Source organism: Hyperolius riggenbachi, chromosome 8 (assembly GCF_040937935.1).
Source record: "Hyperolius riggenbachi isolate aHypRig1 chromosome 8, aHypRig1.pri, whole genome shotgun sequence".
In the NCBI taxonomy this organism is placed as follows: Eukaryota; Metazoa; Chordata; class Amphibia; order Anura; family Hyperoliidae; genus Hyperolius; species Hyperolius riggenbachi.
In genome coordinates, this window is record NC_090653.1 from 62,546,075 (window position 1) to 62,553,699 (window position 7,625).

The window sequence follows — 7,625 nt, forward strand, 5'->3', positions numbered from 1 at the left end:
CACAATTCACTATGATTTCCACAGGAGATTACCCGCGCTATTTTATTTAGTGAATCAACCCCAATGAAAGTAAAGTAATTACTAAAAGCAAATATCCCTTCCAAAAATCCTAAGTTGTGTTGAAAAAAACATGATATAGATCATTTAGGTGTGACGACTCGAGTAGTGATAAAGTCATTAGCAAATGAATGGGAGAAGCGCTACAGGGGAAAATTGCTTCCGTCCTTAAGGTTAAAAAAACAACCCACAGGCTGAAGTGGTTAAGGTCAGGTTTGGGCCACAGTCCCCATATAAGTTCTCATAAAAGATAATAAATAGTCATGTTTGGCTCAAAAATAAATTGGACAATATAAGATGATCACACTGTTCAACAATAAAGCACATAACAATATGTGAGAATAACTCACACACAGCAAGACCCTGTGTATATATAAGGAGTTGAGTGTCCTCACCACTTCACTGAGGCGCTACACCTGCTAATGCCGAAATTCTGGTGAGTTCTTTATATTATTTTATTTGCACACTTTCCCCTGTATTTCTGGCCCCCTGTTCTCTTCTCAATGCTCTATTACCCATTACTCTTGCTGACATATACCCTTTTCCATTACCAATACCACTCATTGCAAATCTGTGTAAAAAACACCCCATAACCCATTACTATCGCGAGCACCATAGCCTCTACCCCCTATTGTTTACTTGCACACCTAACTCTTTTATGCTATCTCCACGAAGCAATTTTTCATATGGTATGCTTTATGTTATGCAATATATTGATATGCAAATTTGTAACTGCAGAATTTACTATAGTATAATGTACTGTCTCTTGTCTACAGTTTTGTCCCCATGTTTATTACCTGATGACGCGGGCTGGGCCTGCGAAACGCGTTGCACTTTTTTGGGGTACTATTTAATAAATGTGATTGCTACTATTCAGACAGTCTTTCATGTCTGCTTTATGGAGGTAAGTCCACCACTTCCTCCCAGCAAATTTTAAAGTTTTTATCCGCTTTTATCCTGCTGGCGCCTCTGTTCTCCTACTGTCACACACAGGAAGTTTTAACTCCTTTCCACACCTTCTAAACTAAAATATAGAGTATTAACATAATTCTCAACATCACAAATACCATAAACTGGGGATATGATCATATGACCTCACAGGTCCTACTCACTCCTCTGTGTAGCCTATTATCTTGCTGCTCTCCAAATTGCACATCATGCAAGGCCGGATTTATAGTTTTAGCGCCCCTAAGCCATGTATGGGACTCTTCTTTCTTGTCCCTTTTTCATGTGTTGTCCCAGAAATGGCTTAAGATGTAATGGGGCCCTAGGCAACTTAGTGGATTTGGTCCTTTTGGTAAGCTGAACTGGAGAGAGGTCAAAGAAGGTGGCAGGTGGGCCCCTTGACCCCCACTAGACCCCAAGCACCTGCCTAGGTTGTCTAGTGGATAATCCTTCTCCGGTGGTTCCCCATTTTCACCCTCCTCTTCCATATGCAGTTACCCCTCTGATGTCCAGCCGCACCTTGGCCTGCAGCCACCCAAGGCCCAGGCCTGTGTGGGGTCTCCAGAAATCCAGCCCTGACATGTGACAGGAAGCCACACGGTATAAGTCTCCTTGGTGTGGCTACATAGTGGAGTGAGGAGGACCTGTCCTGTCACTGTAGAGGTAAATTGTTGAGCTTCTCAGCAGCTGCCACTGCTCTTCAAAATCTGGAGTGTGCTGGGGGTGAGGGGGGGGCGGGAAGAGTTCAGAATCTCATGAGAAACCTCTGTTGCCACTGCTCTGCACCCAGGAAAGATCCCCCTTAGCCCCTAGAGCCCCCTGTGATGGTGGGTCCACAGTGGCTATTGTTATGCCCCTGGGTATAGACATTGTCATGGAAGGAGTTATGGTGGCCAAAATTATTATATAAGATTGCTCTACTTCAGAGGTGTAACTTCTAACAAATCATGCCCCCCGCCCCCCGAAAAACTTTGATGGAGCCCCCACAATGTTCACACCATTTTTCTTGCCAAAACCTGGTGACCCTCACAGGCTCACCTTGCAAAGGTCATAAACAAGTGTGGCCATCATAATCTTCACGCCCATAACAAGTGTAGCCACAAAAACACCTGATGTAAAGGATGAATCCCTTTATCAGAGGGAGTGAAGTAGTAGTTGGGGCCCCCTTACAGCCAGGGGCATAACAATACACCCTGCAAGGGATGCAGCCACAGGGGGGCCCAAAAGCCACAGGGGACCCCGTCCTGAGAGACTAACAACTAAGGGCAAGTAGAGAAAAAAAATCTTTCTGCTCTCTGCACAGTTTGTCTTATGACTGCATCTGCTAAGCCAGTGATAACAAATCATATAAAGTTTTGTAGATGGTCCCTATTCAGTATGCTGGGGACCCCACCTAAAGTTTTGCAGGGGGGCCCAGTGATTTCTAGTTACGCTCTTGGCTGTATTTATACCCCTGCTCTCCTTGGCTGTGGGGATCATTACTGGGGTGGAGGAGGGGGGTGCATGTTAGAACGGGTGCCAATAAAAATTTGCTGGGAAGGAGGAAGGTTCAGATTTTATAGCTATTCCCCCGAAAGTAACTCTCATTAGATAGTCTAGAACAATATTCTGCTTTATATTGGACATGCTTACTTCAGAGTCACTTAAAGCCAAACCGGATGTCTTCAGCAGTAACATAAAATGGCTTAGCATCAACCTTTATAAGCATTATTTCCCTGCTTTCTATAGATTATTTATTTTCAGGCCTGATACACACCCTGCAGCCATGTTCCCTGCCGTTTCTGATAGGGGATGGCGTTTTTTGCATCTGCCACTTTCTATGTAGCATAATCATTTCATATAATTAACAGTGCCAGGTGCACAATGTGGATCCCTTGTATCTGCAAATGGAATAGTGTTGCCTTTGTGTCAGCATTGTGCCGGTTGTCCCAGGGGGTGTATTAACAAGAGGGTAAATGTGTTTGTCAGAGGCGATAATGACAGCGGCACAAAGGTCTTGTCATCTCCATCCTCGGAAAAAGAGAGCTCCAGCCATTGGACTTCCAAAATGCCTCTCAGGTCCTTGTCGGTAGATGGACTGAGCAGGACTCTCGAGGGACCGACCTGTGCGTTTATTGCTAGACACGGGAGACACGGGTTCCCCTGTGTTTTTCTAATATTCCTTTTAATACTCTTTCTCTGCAAGGTCAGGTGGGTGACTGAGCTGCTTTATTCTCCTTGGCGTGTAGTGTTTTCCGGAAAACGGACCCTAGCACAGACCACAATACGGTTTCCTAGGAAACAGCTTTCCCATTCAACAGCCACCACATTAAATGGAAGGGAAGAATGAGAAAGGAGGACAATGGAAGAAAGAGAGAGTGACAGCGAGAAACAACAGAAGTATCAGGGGGAAGGGAGGGCACAGAGGAAGGACCAGGGCCAGCATCAGAATTCACAGAAACCCTTCCCCCTCCCCCCCCACACACACTACTCGCTGTCACAGTGCTCCCATTCCGAATACCTGCCATGCAAAGAGACCCTGTCAGTGATGTTTTCACACAAACAGCCCTGTGCTGTATTCATTATATCCAGGACGAGATCGTCTTTCAGCTGCTCGTTGTGGATTGCTGCATATTATGCCTGTTTTTAGCACAAAGCCTGCATGAGGCATCAGTAAGCCCAATATAGATATGATTAACATAACAATAAAGAATGTAATGCCATTGAGATAATAAGCGTACAGCAAATGATACATTAATTGTATGTAGGAAGCCTGTATTATTGGCTGTAAATTACAACTGAGCAGGGATTTGCCCTTCTCCTCCTGCTGAATAACATATACAGCGATAGAATGTGCATGTGTTTGTCTTAAAATGTATGTATCCTCAGCCACATAAAACACATTGGGCATGATTAACAAAGCTTTTTCACCTGTTTTCGCCTTATCTATGTTACATTTTTATGCTTCCAAAGAGCATACATATAATATAATTAAGGTAAGAAAAGTAATATTCTTGGTAACTAAACCAACTAGAGGGAATGCGTTACTGGAATTGATCATTTCAAATAGACCAGATAATGTATCAAATGTGCAGGTTCAAGAACATTTGGGAAATAGTGATCACAACATGATAACGTTTGATCTGGTGACTGATCGGCCACGGGGCAGCGGGACCACTAAAACTATGAATTTTAGAAAAGCAAAGTTCCATCAACTCAGGCAGGCACTAAGTTTGGTGAACTGGGATAATGTACTTCAAGGGGAGGACACTGAAGGGAAACTCAATCAATATTGTAGTAAATATATCCCATATGGAAACAGAGCATCTACTGTAGGAATAAAAAAAGGCCTCTGTGGATGAATGGAAAGGTTAGAGAAAAAATGAAGTGGAAAAAGAATGCCTATGAGGCCCTAAAACAGGAGGGGACTGAGGCTGCATATAGCAATTATAAGGAGTGCAATAAAAGTTGTAAAAAAGAAATTAGACTGACAAAGATTGAAGCTGAAAATCAAATCGCTAGGGATATCAAATCTAACCCAAAGAAGTTATACAAGTACATCACCTCTAAAAAAAGAAAGGTTGACTGTATAGGACTCCTAAAGGATAAGGGTGGGAATCCAATGGTGGATGACCAAGGTGGAGTTATTAAATGCTTTCTTTGCGTCTGTCTTCACAAGGGAAACATCACTGTTGCAAATTACAGATGCAGAAGAGTTTCAATCTTCCAATTGTAATATTAAATTCTTAACACAGGAAGAAATGAAGGCAAGACTAAATAAATTAAAAATAGACAAGGCACCTGGCATGAATGGCATGCATCCTCGGGTCCTAAGAGAATTAAGTTCAGTTATCGATAAACCCCTTTATCTTATCTTTTGTTACTCTCTTTCAATTAGCAGAGTCCCAGTAGATTGGCGTATAGCCCACGTTTTCCTATTATTTAAAGAGAGACTGAAGCGAGTCTAAAAGCATGTTCTTACTGTAAAGCACTTTACATAGTGCTAAACCGCCGCATCCCTGCGACAAAACGAGGGGTTTTTACCCCCCAAATCCCCTCTACAAACTCGGGGGAAGCGCTTTCTGATGAGGCAAAGCTTAGTGTGGTAGCTCTGCCTCTTAGCGCGTCAATCCCCGCTGATTGCCACCTCTCCCCCGCCCCTCTCAATCTGCCTTCACAGAGAGGGGCGGGAAAGAGGCGGAGATCAGCAGTGGATTGACGCGCATGGAGGCAGAGCTGCAGCCGAAAGCTCTGCCTCCATGAGCAGCAAAATGCACAACCAAGAAAGCTGTGGATTTTGCAGAAAACAATTTCAGGGGTATAAACCCCTCGTTTTGCCGCGGGGATGCGGCGGTTTAGCACTATCTAAGGTGTTTTGCTTTACAGTAAGAACATGCTTTTAGACTCACTTTAGAGTCTCTTTAAGAAGGGCAAAAAATCAGATCCAGGAAATTATAGACCTATAAGCTTAACATCAGTTGTATGCAAACTATGTGAGGGGTTACTAAGAGATACTATACATGACTTCATAGTAGAAAACAATCTTATTTCTCAGCATCAGCATGGGTTTACTAAAGACAGGTCCTGTTTGACTAACATGCTCAGCTTTTATGAGGTAGTGAACGCTAATGTGGATATTGGGAATGCTGTAGATGTGATATACTTGGACTTTGCAAAGGCCTTCGACACTGTTCCCCACAGAAGTCTGGTGCAAAAGTTGAGGATGCAAGGACTGGGGAAGAGTCTGTGTTCATGGATAGGGAACTGGCTAATGGACAGAAAACAAAGAGTTGTGGTCAATGGATCGTACTCAAAATGGGAGACTGTTAGCAGTGGGGTCCCACAGGGGTCTGTGCTGGGTCCAGTGCTCTTCAATTTATTTATTAATGACCTAGTAGATGCAGTAGTGAGCAATGTTGCTATGTTTGCAGATGATAAGTTGTGCAGAATCAACAAATCTCAGGAAGATAGTGACATATTGCAACAGGATCTGGATAGGATGGCTATATGGTCACATACATGGCAGATGAAATTCAATGTTGAAAACTGTAAAGTCATGCATTTTGGTCGTACCAATGGTCTAGCACCATACAAAATAAACGGGATACAGATAGGGACATCAAACTTGGAGGAGTACTCATCAACAAGTTAAATAATCACATTCAATGCCAAGCCGCTGCAGCTAAAGCTAATACAATTTTGGGATGCATTAAAAGGGAAATAAAAACTCGAGATGCTAGCATAATATTGCCCCTGTTTAACTCTCTAGTAAGGCCACATCTGGAATATGGAATTCAGTTCTGGTCACCACATAACAGGAAAGATATTGCAGTTTTAGAGCAGGTGCAGACGAGCAACACAATTGATACGAGGGATGGAAGGTCTCACTTACCAAGAAAGGTTAGATGAACTGGGTTTATTTAGCCTAGAGAAAAGACGCCTTAGAGGGGATCTAATTAACATGTATAAATACATCAGAGGGCAACATAAAAGCTTGGCGGATGAGCTTTTTGTCCCCTAGGCCTTCACAAAGGACTAGGGGACTTGATCTGCGCATGGAGAAAAACGTTTTAGCCATTTATTTAGGAAAGGGTTCTTTACAGTAAGAGTGATTAAGATGTGGAATGCATTGCCACAGGAAGTAGTTATGGCAAATTCTATGTCTGCATTCAAAGGCTTAGATGCTTTCCTTGCGATGAAAGACATCCATAGCTATAATTTCTAGGTAATACCCAGTGGTGTTGATCCGGGAAGGAATTTTTTCCCTTTTGGGGCTAATTGGACCATGCCTGGTAAGGGTTTTTTGCCTTCCTCTGGATCAACAGGGATATGTAAGGGAGCAGGCTGGTGTTGTACTTACCGGTAGTTTTCTGGTTGAACTCGATGGACATATGTCTTTTTTTCAACCCAAATAACTATGTAACTATGTAAAGTTAATCAGGATAAAAACCTACTTTGAGTGATTATTTGGCTTGTAAATAGAGATGGCCTGAACAGTTCGCCGGCGAGCAGTATTCTGCGAATATCAGCTGTTCGCATTTTCAGCAAACAGCGAACATTTGGCGTGCTCGATTCGCCCCCTAAACATTATCATTGAGCTAAACTTTGACCCCTTACCTCACAGTCAGCAGACACATGGCAACCAATCATCTAGCACCCCTTCCTGGAACCCCACCCCCTATCAAATAGCAGTTGCGGTGGCCATATTGGATCAATTCTTTGCTGGCTACTGACTGTTAGTGAGAGCAGGGTCAGACTTGCTGCAGATAGGTAGGGAATGCATTAGCTAGGCCTGTGTTCTTGTTCTTCACTTGCTGTAAAAGCACTTCAAACATCCCTATTGAGGGCCAGCACATTGATCTCCTGTGTTTTTTGTGTGTGTGACACTTCACAGCCCACTGACACCCAGAGCCGTGTGCACAATACTGCTGTTGCCTCATTAAGTTGCAGACACAGAACCACTCCAGTGCATTATTATTTTACTGCATTCTGATAGTACTTTTGCATTTCTCTGTTTGTGACACTCCACAGCCCACTGACACTGACATCCAAAGCTATGCATAATGTGATTTCTGCCCTTTAGGGATTAAAACACAACTTTGCGTCAACTCTGTAATTTTTGGTGAGACTTTTGGCATGGATCC